Source organism: Rhincodon typus, chromosome 32 (genome assembly GCF_021869965.1).
Source record: "Rhincodon typus isolate 14 chromosome 32, sRhiTyp1.1, whole genome shotgun sequence".
Lineage (NCBI taxonomy): Eukaryota > Metazoa > Chordata > Chondrichthyes > Orectolobiformes > Rhincodontidae > Rhincodon > Rhincodon typus.
The window spans coordinates 8,695,645-8,714,576 of record NC_063363.1 but is presented as its reverse complement, the minus strand read 5'-3'; positions in this window follow the sequence as shown (position 1 = coordinate 8,714,576).

Below are 18,932 nucleotides of genomic sequence, written 5' to 3'. Positions count from 1 at the left end.
AACCCCCTTCCCCTCCCCCTTTTCTGATGAAGGGTCTAGGCCCGAAACGTCAGCCTCTCTGCTCCTATGATGCTGCTTGGCCTGCTGTGTTCATCCAGCCCTGCACCTTGTTGTCTCTTTCTTCCTGACAACCCTGTTTATATAATTTTATGCATCTTAGTCATGTCCCCTTCAGTCTCCACTGCTCCAAGGAAAACAACCCCAGACTGTCCAATCTCTCGTCATAACTGAAACTCTCCAGGCCAGGCAACATGCTGGTAAATCTCCTTTGTATTCCCTCCCATGTAATCACATGCCATTGTGCTCAAATTGCAAGAACTCAATTGAAATAACTCCATGAAGACCAGTATCCTGTCACCAAGTCACCCTTTATTTATACGTGCATGCCCAGCTAGCTCAGAGCTGGGTTCCTGGAATGAGCAGAAGCCCTGACATTCCTGTTTAAATCTGTCAGCCAGGACTCCCTGATTGGACCAAGTTAACAGCCCAATCAGGGACCTCATATAAATGAGATCCACCTGGCTGACATTGCTCCAATCACTACATCAATGGTCATGGAAGTTATGTTTGTCACATGGCAAACAGGTAAATTTCAGCTTGTAAATCCTTTTGATGTGTCGTTAGCAGGGAGTGAGAGTGGGAGAGACTTCTAATCAGCCATGCTTGATGTGAAGTGAAGCCTTCTGGCTTCAGGCTAGTGACTTATTCTAGGAAAAGCAAGCAATGGAACACAGACATAAACATCTGCCTTGTCTCTCTCACATTGGTTCATGAAACCTTCTAAGATTAAGAAAAGCTGAAATTTGGTAGTGTATTAAAAGGCACGTTTATATATTGCCTTTAACATGACTCTTAACAACTCTGCAAGGCCGTGCACAGGAGTATTATCAAAGCAACGTGTGACACTGAGGTGCCACAAAAGGAGTTTTGGAAACTAATCGTCAAGCATCTGAACAACAAGGTAGATTTTAAGGAGGGCTGGTAAAGCAGAGAGAATCAGGAGACGATTAGGGAGAAGAGGGCTGTTATGCAGTCAGGAGAACAGTTTGAGTTGGGGGTTACTGATAGCAGAATATTTGATGAGTATAAGTTCATTTGAGTTGATAATTGAAAAAAAACAGCTGGGGGATAATTTGAGCAGTTGAGTTTGGAGGTATGAAAGTCCAGGGTGAGGTAGGGGTAGAAACAATGATGGAAGTAGAAAGTAGAAGAAGGGTCCAGACCCGAAACGTCAGCTTTCCTGTTCCTCTGATGCTGCCTGGCCTGCTGTGTTCTTATGGAAGAAGAAAGAGTTGTTTTTAGCAGTTTAGCTCCACAATCCATATTAATAACAAACTATCAGCTTTAAGTTGCATTCTCTTCTCTCTCAAATCTCATAACGGATGAGAAATGCACCAATAGCATTGCCATTCATTACTTTCGCTCACAAACTTGAACCGCTTAAGCATGGAGTTGCGATAACACTGCCCAAGGGTGATCACAAGGACACAAGATAAGCAGTTAAAGATTACATAGAGTCTCTAAATCAGGCCTTTAAGCTCATTAGTGGTCTTAAGCAATCTTGCTGGCACTGACCAGGCTGCTATGTACATTCGGTGAAATTCTCGACTGTGTGAAAATCACCAAAACCACTTTAGAAGGAAGAAAATCACACAGAGGCAGTAGGAAATGCTGGGATCCCTGATGACAGTGCTGTTCCTTGTGGCCAGGATGGTTAGGAAGGTGAGTTTGAAATGAGAGACTCGAACCATATGAATTACTGTTAATGATATGACAGCTTCTTGATGGTAAATCTGATTATTTTCAAAAGATCTTTTCTTCATCTTGCTTACTTTCATAAAGACACCTCTATTTTCCGCCCCCACATGTTCTCTTATTTGCTGAGACGTAGTGATTAGGAGAGCCCTAGTTTGATTCCCTATCCATGCCAACCTCAGTCACAGTAACATGTGGCACAGGTCTCCTGAGGTAGGCAGAGACAACACTAAGCTCTGTGCCACACAGTGAGTCCTGTCAAAATCATGTTCATGTGGTCATTGGGACACAGATAACATCAGGCCTGAATATACTGTTTTCCCAGTGAAATATTCACTGGAATTACTGGGTAAAAAAGATCAAGGTTCTTCTGGTTCAGCTTTCTGTTGGCACAACAATAATGAATTGCAGATGGAGGCCATTCAGCCCAATATGTCTGCACTGGCTCATTGAGCATTTTAACTTTGTGCCAATATCCTGTCTTTTCCCCCATAATCTTGCACGCAGCTTCTATCCAAATAACAATTCAATATCCTCTTCAATGCCTCAGTTGAATCTGACTCCACCACATTTCCAGGCAGTGCATTCCATACCTTCAATTAATCTCCACGTGAAATTTTTTTTCTCTCAATATGCACTTGCTTCTTTTGGAAGCACCTTCAATCTGTATCATCTGGTTCTCGATCTGTTGATAAGTGAGAACAGACTCTGTATCCATTCTATTCAGATCCCTCATGATTTTGAAAACGTCTGTCAAATCTCCTCTTAGCTTTATACTCTCCAAGGAAAACAGTCCCAAACTTTCTAATCTTTCCTCACAACTGAACTTTCTCATCCCTGGAACCATTCTCATAAACCTCTTCCATGTTTTCACCAATACATTCATGACCTTCCTATGGTGTGGGACCAGGAATTGAATACAATATTTCAGCTGAGGTCAACCAATGTCTTATATCGGTTCAGGACAAGCTCCCTGCTCTTGTACTCCACATCCCTATTTATGAAGCCTAGAATATTCTATACTTTATTAATATCTCTCTTCAACCTGTCCTGCAACCTTTTCTGACCTATATACATTTACACCTAGGTCTCTCTGGTCTTGCACAAACTTTACAATAATATGCTTTAGTTTATTCTGTCCCTCCGTGTTCTTGTGCCAAAGTGCATCGCCTCACACTATTCCACATTGAGTTTTATCTGCCATCTATCTGCCCAGTCTACCAACATGACAATGTCCTCCTCACAGTTTACAATTCTCCTACATTTTGTGAAATTGCTGTTTTAGTTAAGTTGTTGACTAATGGCAATCAATTAAAGAGTCTCCAAAAGATCTGTACATGAGCTGAAGATCCCCTATGGCAATAAAATCCTCTCAGGATCCTAAATCCAATGTTACTTTTCCAGCAGTTACACTGAACACACCTTGTCCTTAATTATTCATATTCTGTGTTCCATAGTATTAGATTGATTTGGCCTAAACGTTTCACACATCACCCAACAATTCAATTTGAGCTGAACTGTAAACCCTTTCATAGGTCTGTGCTGACCTCTCACTGTCCACTTTCTCCTGTCCCTTCAAAAGCTCCATTTCTCAGGAATTGTCGTCAAAGAAGAAAATGTATCTTTCAGTGTATTTTTGTTGTCTGGATCAGTTAAATGCTGGATTCATCAGATGTTTAATGGCCCCATGTATCATACATTCAAAGGTCAGTGGAGAAAGGATATAAGAATTTTTCTGACAGTGCTGATTCTGCCATCCTGAGAAAGGTCTGTCACAGGTAAATTCCACTGCCAACTTGGTCAGGCTCCACATCAGTGGTCTGGAACCTGGAAGGCTAGTTAGTGTCCTCCCTTCTCTCTCTCCCCACTCCTCCCACAATTCCTGTTGGGGTTGTGTCCGTATCGAGGGAGAGTGAAGAGTCCCAGGTCACTTTGCTTCTGCTCCAAGGGATTATTTGGTTGAGATATCGGAGGATTGAATAAGCTTGTGAAATCATCAACCAACATGGTTAGCATCTTTAGGATTAGAGGGTGCCCCTCATTGTTATGCTGTCTTATCTCATCCCTGACACCAGATTGCTCTATCTTCAGTCACTGGCACTGTTTGAAAGAAATCCGAAGAAAACTAGGAACACAGTGTCACCTTTTGCTGCGGCCATAGACTCCTAAAGCAAGTGAATAGGCCCCTCAATCCAACTGGTCTGACCTAATCCCATTTACCAGCATTTGGCCCATATCACTCTAAACCTTTCCCATCCAGATACCTTTTATATGTTGTCATTGTACCAGCCTCCAACATTTCCTTTGGCAGCTCATTCCATATACGCACCACCTTCTGTGTGAAAAAGTTACTCCTCAGGTCCTTTTTAAATCTTTTTCCTCACACCTGTGCCCTCTAGTTTTGGATTCACCTACCCTGGGCAAAAGACGTTGGCTATTCACCGTAGCTGTGCCCCTCATGATTTTATAAACCTCTATAAGGTCACCCCTCAGCCTCTGATGCTCCAGGGAAAATAGTCCCAGTCTATTCAGCGTCTCCCTTTAACTGAAACTCTTTGGTCCCGGCAACATCCTTGTAAATCTTTTCAGCACCTTCTCAAGTTTAACAACATCCTTTCTATAGCAGGGTGATCAAAATTGTATGCAGTACTCTAAAGGTGGCCTCACCAATGTCTTCCAACATGACATCCCAACTCCTAAACTCAAATGTTCTGACCAATGAAGGCAAGCATACCGAATGCCTTCCTCACTACCTGGCCACCTGCAACTTCACTTTTGAGGAACTACACACTTGCAACCCGAGGTCTTTTTGTTCAACAAAACTCCCCAGGGCCATAGCCTTGAGTCCTAACCATTAACTTCAGTAATTTCAGATTTTAGCTGTCTCCCCGTTTACCTCTTTCTCCGACCATCTCGAGCTTAGCTTTTGTTTAGGTTTGAACTCAGTTACTTTTATTCCAAAATTCCTTGTCACTGTCTGCTTCAGATTATTTTTCTGTGACTTTGTGTGGCACTGTTTAAATTCTTTACAGGTTTGGGAGAAACCTATTCACGAGCTATTACCTTGTTTCTTCTTGTTTGCACATCTGACTGTTGACTTCGATACTTCCCTCTTCTCTCATTCATCTCTCACATATACTGCATTCAAACTTTTTGTTTCACTGATGTTTGTGCTCATTATATGTCAGCAGAAAGTGTGTGATTTTTAAACACTGGATTTTGGTCTTTGATTGATAAAATTGTCGACATAGCCGAATTCAATTCGGCCGTGCAGCCAATTCTTGGCCTTTTCCAAACTAATTTGCTGATCGCTTTGTGTAGAGTTCCAGAGTGATAAATATCCTTCAGAACAAGGAAGATGCTTGCTCATGAACTTGCAGGTGAATTCTTAAAACAGGCATGCAATTGCACTGCAGCTACCACACATTTGTGGTTGAACAAAAGACTTTTACACTCCTCTCACCTGTCATTGGCAACGTAGAAGGATTTACAGGTTGATAAGCAACCTGTCTGGTTGTGTTCTGATGCAGTTCTTGGACATGAAGCTTCTGGTTGAGCTCCTTTAATGACATGTGACTGGCGTATCCCTCTCCTCTGAGCAAACTGCCCTCCCAGAAACATTACCCCAGTCACAGCGGGTCACTTATTAACCTGCAGCACCCCATCCTCCAGACTACTTTCACTTCTCTTCAGTCTTTGTGTGCCAGCTGTGGCCAGGATGGTGCCAATTGTAATCTGTTCTCAGGCTCTGCCAATAGCCATTCTAACGGCAACCTTTCTTATATGCTAGAGCAGCACCATATAAAAATTCTGACCGTCCTGACCTTTCCCTGCGGCCTGATGCATTACTGTCACTTGACAAAACTCTCTCAGTGAGTGCAGCATCATGAGAGTGACAAGCCATTGCATGTACATGAGCACAATTTGCTTTTATGCTTTTAAAATTTTACCTTAAACTATTGCATTGTTATAAATTCAGAACTGCCTTTAATAGATTCCGAAAAATCTTCAAGAAGCATGGATACTTTTCTAAATTCACAGCTTCATTTTTCTTCTGAAGAAATATGGTGTATGTGTGTGTGTGTCCACTTGTCAGTGTGTCTGTGTCTGCGTGTATGTGTATGTGTGTGTGTCTGTGTATGTATGTATGTGTATATGAGTATCTGTGTGTGTGTCTGCATATGTGTGTGTGCATGTATATATGTGTCTGTGTCTCTGTGTGCATGTCTGTGTGAGTGCATGTCTGTGTCTGCGTGTGTGTGTGTCTGTGTCAGTGAGTGTGTCTGTGAGTGTGTGTGTGTCTATGTGTGTCTGTGTCTCCATGTGTGAGTGTGTGTGAATATGTGACTGCGTCAGATATCTGTGCGCACATGACTTGGTGCATGTGAGACCCAAGGACCTGTGCTATGTGGCTTCACGTTTTCCCACCAGTCATTCTCTTGCTTTTCTGTACCTGTGTATTTTTCTCTTGTTTTCATGTCTCTTACTTTCTCTCTCCTCTTTTCACCATTGATGGCCATTGCTGTTGTTACATGTCTGTCTCACTTTTATTTTGTGACTATTAACTCTGAGTGGAAGGTTACTGGGGCCTGAACAACATGGGCTATGACAGGAACTGTGGCAGCATCCAATGAGAAGCTGTCCAGGTCTATCTTCACATTGGGAGCAACGCACTACATGTTTCAACTAAGTTCCAGGCATTGAGGGCAAGATAAGCAGCTGCTTATGAAGGGGATCTAGTGTTTGTTAACAACCTAATTAACTGCACATCTCGCCTCATTAACAGACAGCTTCCTATCCTACCAGCCACCACATGCAAACAAGACATTGGGAATTCCTGATGTGGATGTCAGAGCAGATACCTGCTGAGCCTCCACATTCCTCAGGGCATAATCCACGGGCACCAGTTACACACCCACCGCTCATCACAGACATTGGCATCTGCTACTCGCCATCCCCATGTGACACCTCTCTGATCCACTTGCAGGACACTGAGCTGCACACTGTCAACTAGCATTGAAAGGCTACTGCAGGGACACTTTATGTGCAAACAAAAAACTCAGTGGAACTGAGATTTAGCACAAAAAAATGTAAGATTCAGCTCTATGTTTCTCTCCACAGATGATGCCTGACTTGCTATGAGTGAGTCGTTCCATCATTTTTTATTTTTGTTTCAGAATTGGCTTTGTGGAAGGAGACAGAGGGTAATGGTAGAAGGCTGGCTGTCTGTCTGACTGGCGCCTGGTGTGCAGTGATGTACCACCGAGATCAGCACTGGGTCCTTTATTGTTTGCGATATTTATAAATAATGTTGAGAATGTGGGGCAATGATAAGTACGTTTGCGGATGACACTGAAGAGGAAAGTGTTAGGTCACAGGAGGATATAAACAGATGGGTCAGGTGGGCAGATTAGTGTCAGATGGAATTTAACTGTGACAAAGATGAGTTGATGCACTTTGGAAGAAGTAACAAGACATGGGAGTACTCAATGAATGGCAGGACACTAGGAAGCTGAGAGTTATAGGGAGATATTAAGTGACAGATGGAGTTTAACCCTGAAAAGTGTGAGGTGATTCATTCTGGAAGGACAAATTTGAAAGCAGAATACAGGGTTAACGGAAAGATCCTTGGCAGTGTGGAGGAGCAGAGGGATCTCGGGGTTCATGTCTACAGTTCCCTGAAAGCTGCCACCCAGGTGGATAGAGTTGTTAAGAAGGCATATGGTGTGTTAGCTTTCATTAATAGAGGGATTGAGTTCAAGAGCTGTGAAGTTACGCTCCAGCTATACAAAAGCCTGGTTCGGCCACATCTGGAGTATTGTGTCCAGTTCTGGTCGCCTTATTACAGGAAAGATGTGGAAGTGTTGGAAAAGGTGTAGAGGAGATTTACCAGGATGTTGCCTGGAATGGAGGGAAGGTCTTACAAGGAAAGGTTGAGAGAGCTAGGGCTTTTCTTTTTAGAACGACGAAGGATGAGAGGTGACTTGATAGAGATGTATAAAATGATCAGAGGTATAGATAGAGTGGATAGCCAGAGACTTTTTCCTAGGGTGGAGGTAGCTATTACGAGGGGGCATAGTTTTAAAGTGAGTGGAGGTAGACATAGGGGGAGATGTCAGAGGTAGGTTCTTTACTCAGAGAGAGGTAGGGGCGTGGAATGCATTGCCGGAGAGGGTAGTGGAGTCGGCCTCATTAGGGGCATTTAAGTGGCTATAAGATAGGGCATATGGATGATAGTATAAGATAGGGGTGGAGGATAGACAGACCTTAGGTTTAGGGTAAAAGTTCGGCACAACATCTTGGGCCGAAGGGCCTGTACTGTGCTATACAGTTCTATTAAGTGCTTGTCCACAGATTCCTGAACTTGACTGGAGAGGTTAGTAGAGTATAAGGAGGCGTAAAGGATACTTGCCTTTACCTGTCAAGGCATTGACTATAAGAGCAGAGAGGTTATGTTGGTGCTGTACAAAACTTTGGTTAGACCACAGTTCTGATCAGCATGCTATAGGAATGATGTGATTGTACTGGAGGGGGTTTAAAGGAGGTTCACTAGGATGTTGCCTAGAATGGAGCATTTCAGCGATGAAAAGAGGCTGGATAAGCTTGGTTTGTTTTCTTTACAGTGAAGAATGTTGGGGGTGCAATCTGATGGAGACGCATGAGAAGATTATGAGGCACATAGAGACAGTGAATAGAAAGCAGTTGTTCCTCTTAGTCAAAGGGTCAAGAACAAAAGTGCACACTTTTCAAGTGAACAGTAGGAGCTTCAGAGGGGATTAGGGAAAGATCTTTGTACTCAGAGGGTAGCGGTGGTCTGGAATGCATCCTCAGAGGAAAGTTGTGGCAGTAAACCTCACAACCTTCAAACGTACGTGGATGAACTCTTGAAAGGTCATAACATTTAAGGCTATGGACCTAGTGTGGGAAAGTGGGATGAATGTGGGTGGTAGTGTATGTTTTTGACAGTAAAGACTCAATGAGCTGAAAGGCCTCTTCGGTACTGTACAATTCTATGAATCGAGCATGTTTTTACTTTCATCTTTTTTTTACAATTTTGGTCTCATCCTTTCCTTTGGGCTTCTCCTCTGTGATTGTGTGTGCTGCTAATTCTCTCTCCTCCTTGTGGTGCATTATCTTTTTTCCTGAAATAATTGGGCAGCTGAATTCTGGCTTCAACCAGTAATTGGTTGGATAATGTGGTGACAATGGCTGACTGACGTGTTTTCTATTATCAACAATGAAGATACAGCGAAGCCCAAAAACACGCCAACAATTAGGTTATTCAAAACAGCAAATGTTTATGTAACATCAACAGATCTCAAAGGAAGATTCTATCATTGACTTTCTTTTCCCAAACAAGTCTGAAAAATTATGTAGTTGTGAGATTTGCTTGACAGCCAATATATGCATATTCACATGGGCTGGAACTTTGTAGATTTGGTAGTTAACACTAATGTTACGGATGTAACAAGGAAGTTATTATCCCTGCCTTTTATATTTCTGTTTTCTTAACATGCTTTTTCTTTTCTATCTAATGTTCTGAAACTGCTATGTCATGCCACCTGGAAGTTTGGGGCTGAGATGTTCAGGGAGGAGCCTGTACGCTATCGGGTGTACCAGCCTTTGCCCTGGTATGTGCAGACTGTTGGTCACAATCGGAATCGCATATCCAGCCAGCTCGACGAGGTAATACCAAAACCATTCTCCTCACTTTGCGTGACATGGGCATTGACCATTGCAATATGTTTATACCGTCCAGTTTCTGTGCAGCTCTGTGGGTATTGTGGATCAGATCTGAGTTCACAAAGTGATAGCGCAGATGGAGATAACTCAGCCTATCCTGTCTACACCTGGCCCCCGATCGAGCCATGTACTTAATGCCATTCTCTCCATAACCCCGCACATTCTTCCTTTTCTGGTCACAACCAAACTCCGTTTTGGATGTTTCCATTTCCCCTTTCTCCATCACTCTCTGAGGTAGAGGAACCACTCACTGTCTGCAACTTTATCCTCATCTCGCGTTTCCTTCATTTGCCAATTACTTTAAATCTGTGCCTTCTTGTCTGCTATCTTTTCATGAATGGGAACAATTTCTCCCTAACTATTATGTTCAGACCCCTCTTCAATTCAAATACTTTTATCAGATCTTCTGCCAGTCTTCTCCTCTCTCAGGAAACTGGTCCACTTTCTTCATTTGTGATGTTTCTCATCCATGGAATCATTCTCGTGAATTTTCCCAGAGTCTGAATTCCATTATTTTAAGAGTGTCAATTTAATGGTGTCATAATTATAATATTTCTGTGGGATCTTGCTATGCAAATTACGTGGAACAATCAGTACGTGCTGTTCTGTGTCAGATCCATCCACAACCACGAGGCATCAGTCAGGAGTGTGATGAAATATTCCCCACGTGCCTGGATGGGTGCAGCTCCAACAATACTCAAGAAGTTCCACACGATCCAGGACAAAGCAGCCCGCTTGATTGGCGTCGTATCCTCAAACTTCACTTCCTCCACCACTGGCTCTCAGCAGTGTGTGCTATATACAAGATGCACTGTAGCAAACTCACCAATGCTCCTTAGACAGCACCTTCCAAACCCACAATCACTTCCAAATAGAGGAACAAGGGTGGCAGATCCATATCACCATCCGCAAGTTTCCCTCCAAGCCATATGCCATCTTGACTTGGAATTAATTGAGTGTTCCTTCACTGTCGCTGGGTGAAAATCCCTGGAATTCTCACGTTAGCAACCTCGTGGGTCAGTCTAAGGAACACAGACTGCTGCAGAAGAAGAAGGCAGCTCACCACCACCTTCTCAAAGGGCAACTAGGGACGGGACAATAAACATTGGCCCAACCAGCAGTAGCCACATCCTATGAATGAATAAAAATAGAATTTTAAAAGGTGACTTGTGAGTTTCTGAGAAGTGTTTAGGTTATTTAGGGATGTATATCTATTCTTTTCCCTCTGAGTGGACTTTAATACTACTTTTAAGTTGACAGCTATTTATATACTCCTTTACCAGAGAAAGTCAGCCCAAGAAACTTTAAGGAGTGACAAATAAATGGGCTCGAAGGAACAGAAGGTGTTTTTGAGAGGGGTGATCACATAAGTGCTTTAAGGATAAGGAGAAGAGGCTTAAAAGGAATTTCACACCACAGGGCCTAGGTTGTGGAGTAGGGAAATATTATTTGCACAGCATTATCTCACCAAATTATTAAAATTATGCCACTATTAAATTGAGCTGTGTTGTTTGTTTTAAAGCATTTTCAATATCAAATGGGTTTCAATGAAAGGATAATGTGAAGCATCTCATAGGAAGTATTGTTTTTATTGCCCCATTTTTATTGTCCCATTTTGAAGTAACCCTCCTTGGGTAAGAGAGTGAGCATGAGTCCAGTTACTGGGACATGGGAGCAAGTGGATTTGAATTAGATTATGTGATTCACTAAGAAAAGCCAGAAGGCGGAATTGAGACAGTGGTGAAGAAAATGGTTGAAGCTTTTGCAGAGATTACACCAAATGGCCAAAGTAAGAAAATAGTGCCTTTTGGAGGTGATGGTTGGGCTTGAGGAGGTTGGTGGTAAATGGGCATTGGGATGGTCAAATCTAGATGTGGATATTGACAGCGGTTATTACTGAGGCTGTTGTGGTCTATAGAGGTGATTGAGTGACTGAAGGCTTGGAAATTATCCTAAAGATGCAAACATCAGCAGGATTCAGTTGCTCCAAAGCAAATGTGGGCCTACCCTGTTACTCTTAGAAACTAAAAGCCTCTAGTCCACTGTTGTGATTGTATCGAGGTCAGCCAAGTGGACCTCTTGGATTAAAAATTCCCTGATTAAGGCTGTTAATCTGGTCCAATCAGGGAGCCCTGGTTGACAAATAAGAACAGGAGTGTCAGAGGTTCTGTTCTCTCTGAGAGCTAGCTGTGAGGGAGCAGGATCAGTGTCAAGGACCCTCCATGTGTAAGTAAAGGGTGACTTGGTTATGGGATACCGGCCTGTGGGGAGTTATTTCATCCACCCCCATCAGAAACATGGGAAACATAGAAAATAGAAGCAGCAGTAGGCCATTTGTTCTACAATGCGATCACAGTGATCACTCAACTCTGTACCCTATTCCCACTTTATCTCCAGTATCCTTTGAAAACATTCAACGTTTTGACCTCAATCGCTTTTGGTGGCAGAGAATTTGGCAGGCTCCCCACTCACTGGGTGAAGAAATTTCTCCTCCTCTCAGTCCTAAATAACCTACCCAGTATCCTTAGACTGTGACCCCTGGTTGTGGACTTCCTGGTCATCAGAAATATCCTTCCAACATTTACCCACTCTAGCCCTGTTAGAATTTTATAGGTTTCTATGAGAATTCCTCCTCCTCCTTCTAAACTTCAAAGAACATAGTCCTAGCCAAACGGGTTCCTCCTCATATTGTCAGCCCTGCCACCCCAGAATTCAGTCTGGTATGCCTTTGTCACACTCCCCTCCCCATCGTCAGAACATCCTTTCTCAGTTAAGGAAATCTTATATACCTGAAAACATCCCCTGTACCCCCACAAAATAAAAGTGTGTTTTAATCATTTGTAGCTAAATCCTCAGATAAGGCATCTCCACTGGCCTGGTAAAGGCTAAAGAAGACTTGTTACATTGCAGGGACAGGAGATTATCTCATTTTATATGAACATCTCACAGTTTTTGGCTTCTGCCAACTCCTAGTTATCAGAAGTCTAAGGCTGATTTGCTGGGTGAGATGGGCTGCTTCGTATGGAGTCATACCCAACAATGAATAATTTGTAACACTGTAAGATGTCTAATTTGGTGTTTGGTTGACAATGCTATTTAGGACCATTGTTGAAGGCCCATTACTTGAGTCCCTTCGATTAAAGGATGATGGTCTAATCCACTTTGAGATCCGTGGGAATTTCATTTCTATTCATATGCTCATAGAGAGAAGTGAAAATAACACTTGGAAGTCCATAAATTGGAGTTTTGGGATCGCTTTAGCCATTGTGTAATAAACATGTCCTGAGGTGATCTATAGAGTGTAAGCTATTGCTGTAATGTACCTTGGTGGTATTGATTGAATGGTATGCAATTAAGTGGATTATTGGCAGATAAAAGACAGTCTTTGAGGGAAACATGACCCACACGTCTTGTCTTTCACATGTGCAATATATGACATTTATTCAATTGCTACTCTCTCATCAATGCCGGCAATGTTCAACTTTTCTTCTGAAGAATTTATGAAGGAGGGTCCTTGGACCCAAAATGTTAACTCTGTTTCCTTTCCACAGATGTTGAGTTTCTCCAGCAATTTCCATTTGTTTTTTCAGATTTCCAGCATGTGCAGTTTTTTGTTTCATCTTAATTTAGATTAATCCCTCCTTTTCTTCATTCTGAAATCATTTATTCCAATTTAAAGAACTGTTTCTTGAACAAACCTCTTGGGCAAATGAGTGAAGTGGAGGTATTCTTGGGCTGAATCTTGTAAGAAACCAGCTGAGTGTCATTTTTAGTTAATTTTATAGTGCGTTTTCTCGCACTATCTTCCCAGAGTCGCCTCATTACCTGCACTGCACATCGATGGCGACAGTCCACCCACCAACCCTACCACTGTTCTCTCCCGCTGGAGTTAGGCAGAAGTTAGCAGAACAGTGTGGGCAGAACGACATTGGTGTTTCCCACCCTCCCTTCTCCTCTGACCCAAAAAAAGGGGGCTTTATGAGGAAGATGACTGACAAGGTAAAGGTGTACAAGGCAGCAGCTATTAAGAGAATGGGCCAGTGTTAGAGTGCAAGTGCTGAGGCCTTTGCTCAAGAGGTTTCAGTGAGAGGAGACTGAGCAGGGGTACAGGTAAGAGCAGGTAAGGTCTCCTTAACTCAACTTTCTTTCTGTCTAGACAGAAGGCAGTAGGGATGGCAGTTAGAGCGGTGGAATGCTCCTCTTGCAGGATGTGGGAGGTCAGGAAGATTTCCAGTTTCTCTGGTGGTTACACCTGTGAGAAGTGCATCCGGCTGCATCTCCTGACGGACCGCGTTAGGGAATGGGAGCTGGAGCTGGATGCACTCAGGATCATCCGGGATACAGAGAACATCACTGACAAGAGCGAGAGTGAAGTGGTCACTCTGAAGGTGCAGGCTGCAGGTAACTGGGTAACCACCAGAAGAGGAAAAGGGGGAAGGTAGATAGTACAGGGTTCCCCTGTGGCCATTCCCCTCAATAACAGGTACACTGTTCTGGATACTGTTAGGAGGAAATGACCTTTCAGGGTAGAGCAGCAGCAGTCAGGTCAGTGGCACTGTGAGCGGCTCTGAGGCTCAGAGGGAAAGGGTGCAATCAGACTGAGCAATACACTGACAGGAGACTCACTTGTGAGGGGGACAGACAGGAGATTCTGTGGCTACAGAAGAGACACCAGCATGGTTTGTGGTCTCCTGGGTGTCAGGGTCAAGGGTGTCTCTGAGCAGTTGCAGAACATTCTGAAGGGGGAGGGTGAACCACCAGAGGTCACTGTGCGCATCGGCACAAGTGACATAGGTAGACAAAGGGATGGGGTCCTGTGAAATGAGTATAGGGATTTAGGTAAGAAGTTAAAAAACAGGACCGCAAGGGTGGTGATCTCCGGATTAGTCCCAGTGAGGATAGAAATAGAAAGATAGGCCAGATGAATGCGTGGCTGAGGAGCTGGTGTAGGGGACAGAGATTTCCGTTCTTGGATCAATGGGATCTCTTCTGGGTTAGAGGTGACCTGGTAGAAGAGGGACGGATTGCACTTGAACTGGAGGGGGTCCAATATCCTCGTGGGGAGATTTGCTAGTGTTAGCTGGGGGAGTTTAGACTAGTTTGGCGGGTGGGTGGGACTCTGAATAAGAGAGGGGCCATCGAGAAGTCAGGGGAAAATACATTAGCCATCGACAGCAAGTTCACTATTCAGGATAGCCAGGGGCACAGTAAAGAGAGGAAAAGACTTCTGGTTTAAGGTGCATTTATTTCAATGCACAAGGCCTGACTGGTAAGGCAGATAAGTTCAGAGCATAGGTTGGCGCTGGGGACTGGGATATTATAGCCATAACAGAAACATGGCTGAGAGAAGGGCAGGACCGGCAGCACAATGTTCCAGGACGCAAAAGCTACAGGCATGACAGTACAAGTCAGCGAGGAAGGGGAGTTGCCCTTTTGATAAGGGAGAACATAACAACAGTGCTTACAGAGGATATTCTTGAGGGGACATCAAATGAGGCCATATGGTTAGAGTCTAGAAACAGGAAGGGAATGGTCACTCTGTTGGGACTGTATTATAGACCCCCAAACAGCCAGTGAGTACTAGAAGAGCAGATGTGTAGAGAGATTGCAGATACCTATAGGAATAACAGAGTAGTATTGGTTGGAGATTTTAATTTCCCCTGTATTGACTAGGACACCCAGGATGTAAAAGGCCCGGATGGGGTGGAATTTGTCAAATGCGTCCAAGAAAGTTTCCTAAATCAATACGTAGAGGGCCCTACTTGGGAGGGTGCAACACTGGCTCTCCTCTTAGGAAACGAGGTCAGGCAAGTGACTGAAGTGTCCATCGGAGAGCACTTTGGGTCCAATGACCATAACTCTCTTAGTTTTAACGTGGTTATGGAAAAAGATAGGACAGGTCAGTATGGTGCTAAACTGGAGCAGGACCAATTTTGGGGCCATTAGGCAGGATCCAGCAGAGGTGAACTGGGGGAGTCTGTTTGAAGGAAAATGAATGACTATCAAATGGGAGGCTTTTAAAAGTGTGATATCAAGAGTCCAGGGCCAGTATGTCCCTGTTAGGGTGAAGGGAAAAGCTGGAAGGTTTAGAGATCCCTGGCAGATGAGGGATATTGAGGCTCTGGTCAGGAAAACTAAGAAGGTTATCGGACTCAAGTGAATCTCTCGATGACTATAAAAAATGTACGAGTACAGTTAAGAGGGAAATCAGAAGAGCAAAAAGAGGGTATGAGAGGGATCTGGAAGATAAAGTTCAAGATAATCCCAAGGCATTCTATATCTCTCTTATGAGCAAAAGGATGTCTAGGGAGAGAGTAGGTCCCCTTAAAGATCAGCATGCAGGGTTTACTGAGGAGAGAATCATGCGTGCTAAGGAAACAAGGGAAACAAGTGGGGATGTTTTTGATCACATATACAACACTAGACACGAGGTGCTCGCAGCTTTAAAACGCCTTAAGGTGGATAGATTCCCTGGGTCTGATCAAGTCCATCCTCGGATGTTGTGGGAGGCTAGGGAAGAAATTGCAGAGGCTCTTGTAGAGATTTTTGTTTCATCTTTAGCCACTGGTAAAGTTCCAGAAGACTGGAGGGTGGCTAACGTTGTTCCATTGTTTAAGAAAGATAGCAAAGACAAGACGGGGAACTACAGGCCAGTAAGCCTGACATCAGTGATAGGCAAGGTATTGGAGATGATACTGAGGGACAGGATCAACCAACATTTGGACAGTCAAGGTCTGATTAGGGATAGTCAGCATGGATTTGTGCGCGGGAAGTCATGTCTGACAAATCTTTTAGAGTTTTCGAAGAGGTAGCCAAGAGGATAGATGAGGGTAGGGCAGTGGATGTTGTCTATGTGGACTTTAGTAAGGTTTTTGAAAAAGTCCCACACGGCAGGCTAGTCATGCAAGTTAGGTCGCATGGGATCCAGGGAGAGCTAACTAATTGGGTTCAAAACTGTCTCGATGTTAGGAAGCAGAAAGTGATAGTTGAAGGTTGTTTCTCAGATTGGAAGCCTGTGACTAGTGGTGTGCCACAGGGGCCAGTGCTGGGACCTTTGTTATTTGTTTTTTACACAAATGTTCTGGATGTGAATGTAGAAGGCATGGTTATTAAGTTTGCGGATGATACAAACTTAGGAGGTATCATTGATAGCAAAGAAAGTTATCAAAAATTACAAAGGGATCTTGCTCAGATGGGGAAGTGGCTGAGGATAAGCAAATGCAGTTCAGTACAGATAAGTGTAAAGTGTTGCACTTTGGAAAGTCAAACCAAGCTAGGACTTAGACAGTAAATGGTAAGATCCTGAGGAGTGTTGTGGAACACAAGGACCTAGCAGTACAAGCACATAGTTCATTGAAAGTGGCGTCACAGGTGGACAGGGTGGTGAAGAAGGCATTTAGCATGCTGGCCTTCATCAGTTGAGGATTGAGTATAGGAATTGGGACATTATGTTACACTTCTATAAGTCATTGGTGAGGCCGCACTTGGAGTATTGTGTACAGTTTTGGTCACCTTGTTATAGGAAAGACATAGTCAAACTGGAAAATGTACAAAGAAGATTTACGAAGATGTTGCCAGGACTAGTAGGCTTGAGTTATAGGAAGAGATTGGCCAGGATAGGACTTTATTCCTTGCGTTGTAGGAGAATGTGGCTGACGTTATTGAGGTGTATAAATCATGAGAGGCAAAGATAGGATGAATGCATATAGTCTTTTTCCTAGGGATGGGGAATTGAAAACTCGAGGGCACAGGTTTGAGGGGAAAGATTTAAGAGGGGCAAGTTCTTCACACAGAGAGTAGTCTGTGTATGGAATGGGCTGCCAGAGAAACTGGTTGAGGCAGGTACAATAATAACATTTTAAAAGGTATTTGGATAGGATGGGAAGGGTTTAGAGGGATATGGACCAAATGCGGGCAATTGGAACTAGCTGAGTGGGCACCATGGTCAGTATGGACAAGTTTGGGCCAAAGGGCCTGTTTTCATGCTGTCTTACTGTATGATTCTAAGTTCTGCCAATGCTGGGACAACTTGGGATCCCTAATGCCCTTGGCCTCTTTAATGCCCAGCTGTGAATCTGGTCAAGTGTTGTCAGTCTAGAGTTTCCCTTCACTGTGCACAGCGTGGGAGAGTAACCACAAACCATTGCTTCTCAAGGCAGATAGGTGGAACAGGTGACAATTCATTGCATCTTGCTGTTTACAAATCAAGCCTCGCATATCCTTGGTCATCCAGTTCCTTTCTGAAGTTAAATGATAAAATAATGCATCTTCTAAAGTGAATGATTCAATGTTTGGGAGAATTCGTTCACGTATATGTGTAGCAACCATCTGCTTATGGTGAATCTGCAGTGATTATCTGTTTACCTGTGGGATGCTGTAATTCAGTATCATATTTTCTCTTCACATTAATATTTATGAAAAATCTCCAAGAGGCCTCTGAACCAAATTCTAAACATTGTGCTGCTCAGAAATAAAACATTAAAAGGGGTGGCATGATGGCTCGGTGGTTAGCACTGCTGCCTTACAGCACCATGGTTTGATTCCACCCTCGGGCGACTGTCTGTGTGGAGTTTGCATGTTCTCCCCGTGTCTGCGTGGATTTCCTCCGGGTGCTCCAGTTTCTTCCCACAGTCCAAGGATGTACAGGTTAGGTGGATTGGCCATGCTAAATCACCCCATTGTGTTTTTTTTCCTTTATTCATTCACAGGATGAGGACGTTGCTGGCTAGGCAGCATTTATTGCCCATCCCTAATTGCCCAGAGGGCAGTTAAGAGTCAACCACATTGCTGTGGGTCTGGAGTCACATGTAGGCCAGACCAAGTAAGAATAGCAGATTTCCTTCCCTAAAGCACATTAGTGAACGAGATGGGTTTTTCCAACAATCGATAATGGATTCATGGTCATCATCAGATTCTTAATTCCAGATATTTTATTGAATTCAAATCCCACCATCTGCCGTGATGGGATTCGAACCCGGGTCCCCAGAACAATATCTGGGTCTGTGGATTAACAGTCCAGCAATAATATCTTTAGGCCATCCCCTCCCCATGTCCAGGGATGAGCAGGCTAAGTGAGTTAGCCATGGGAAATACAGGGTTACAGGAATTGTGCAGGGGATGCGTATGGGTCAGAGGATCGGTGCGGACTCAATGGGCCGAATGGCTTGCTTCCACACTGCAGGGAATCTATGATATGATTCTATGGCTTACCCATCCCTAGCCTCATCCCAACTTAGAATGCTGTCTGAGTCAGTGCTACTCCTCCCCCAGTGCCCAGAGTAGCCTATTGTCTCCTCATGTGCTCATTGTGGGACCATCACATACTGGAAAGCCTTCAAACAATTCAAAACACTCACTTTTATTCAGCAACAGTAAAAGTGAGAAAACACAGACAGACAGAAATTGCCCTGGAAAATGATCAGTTGCTTGCCTTA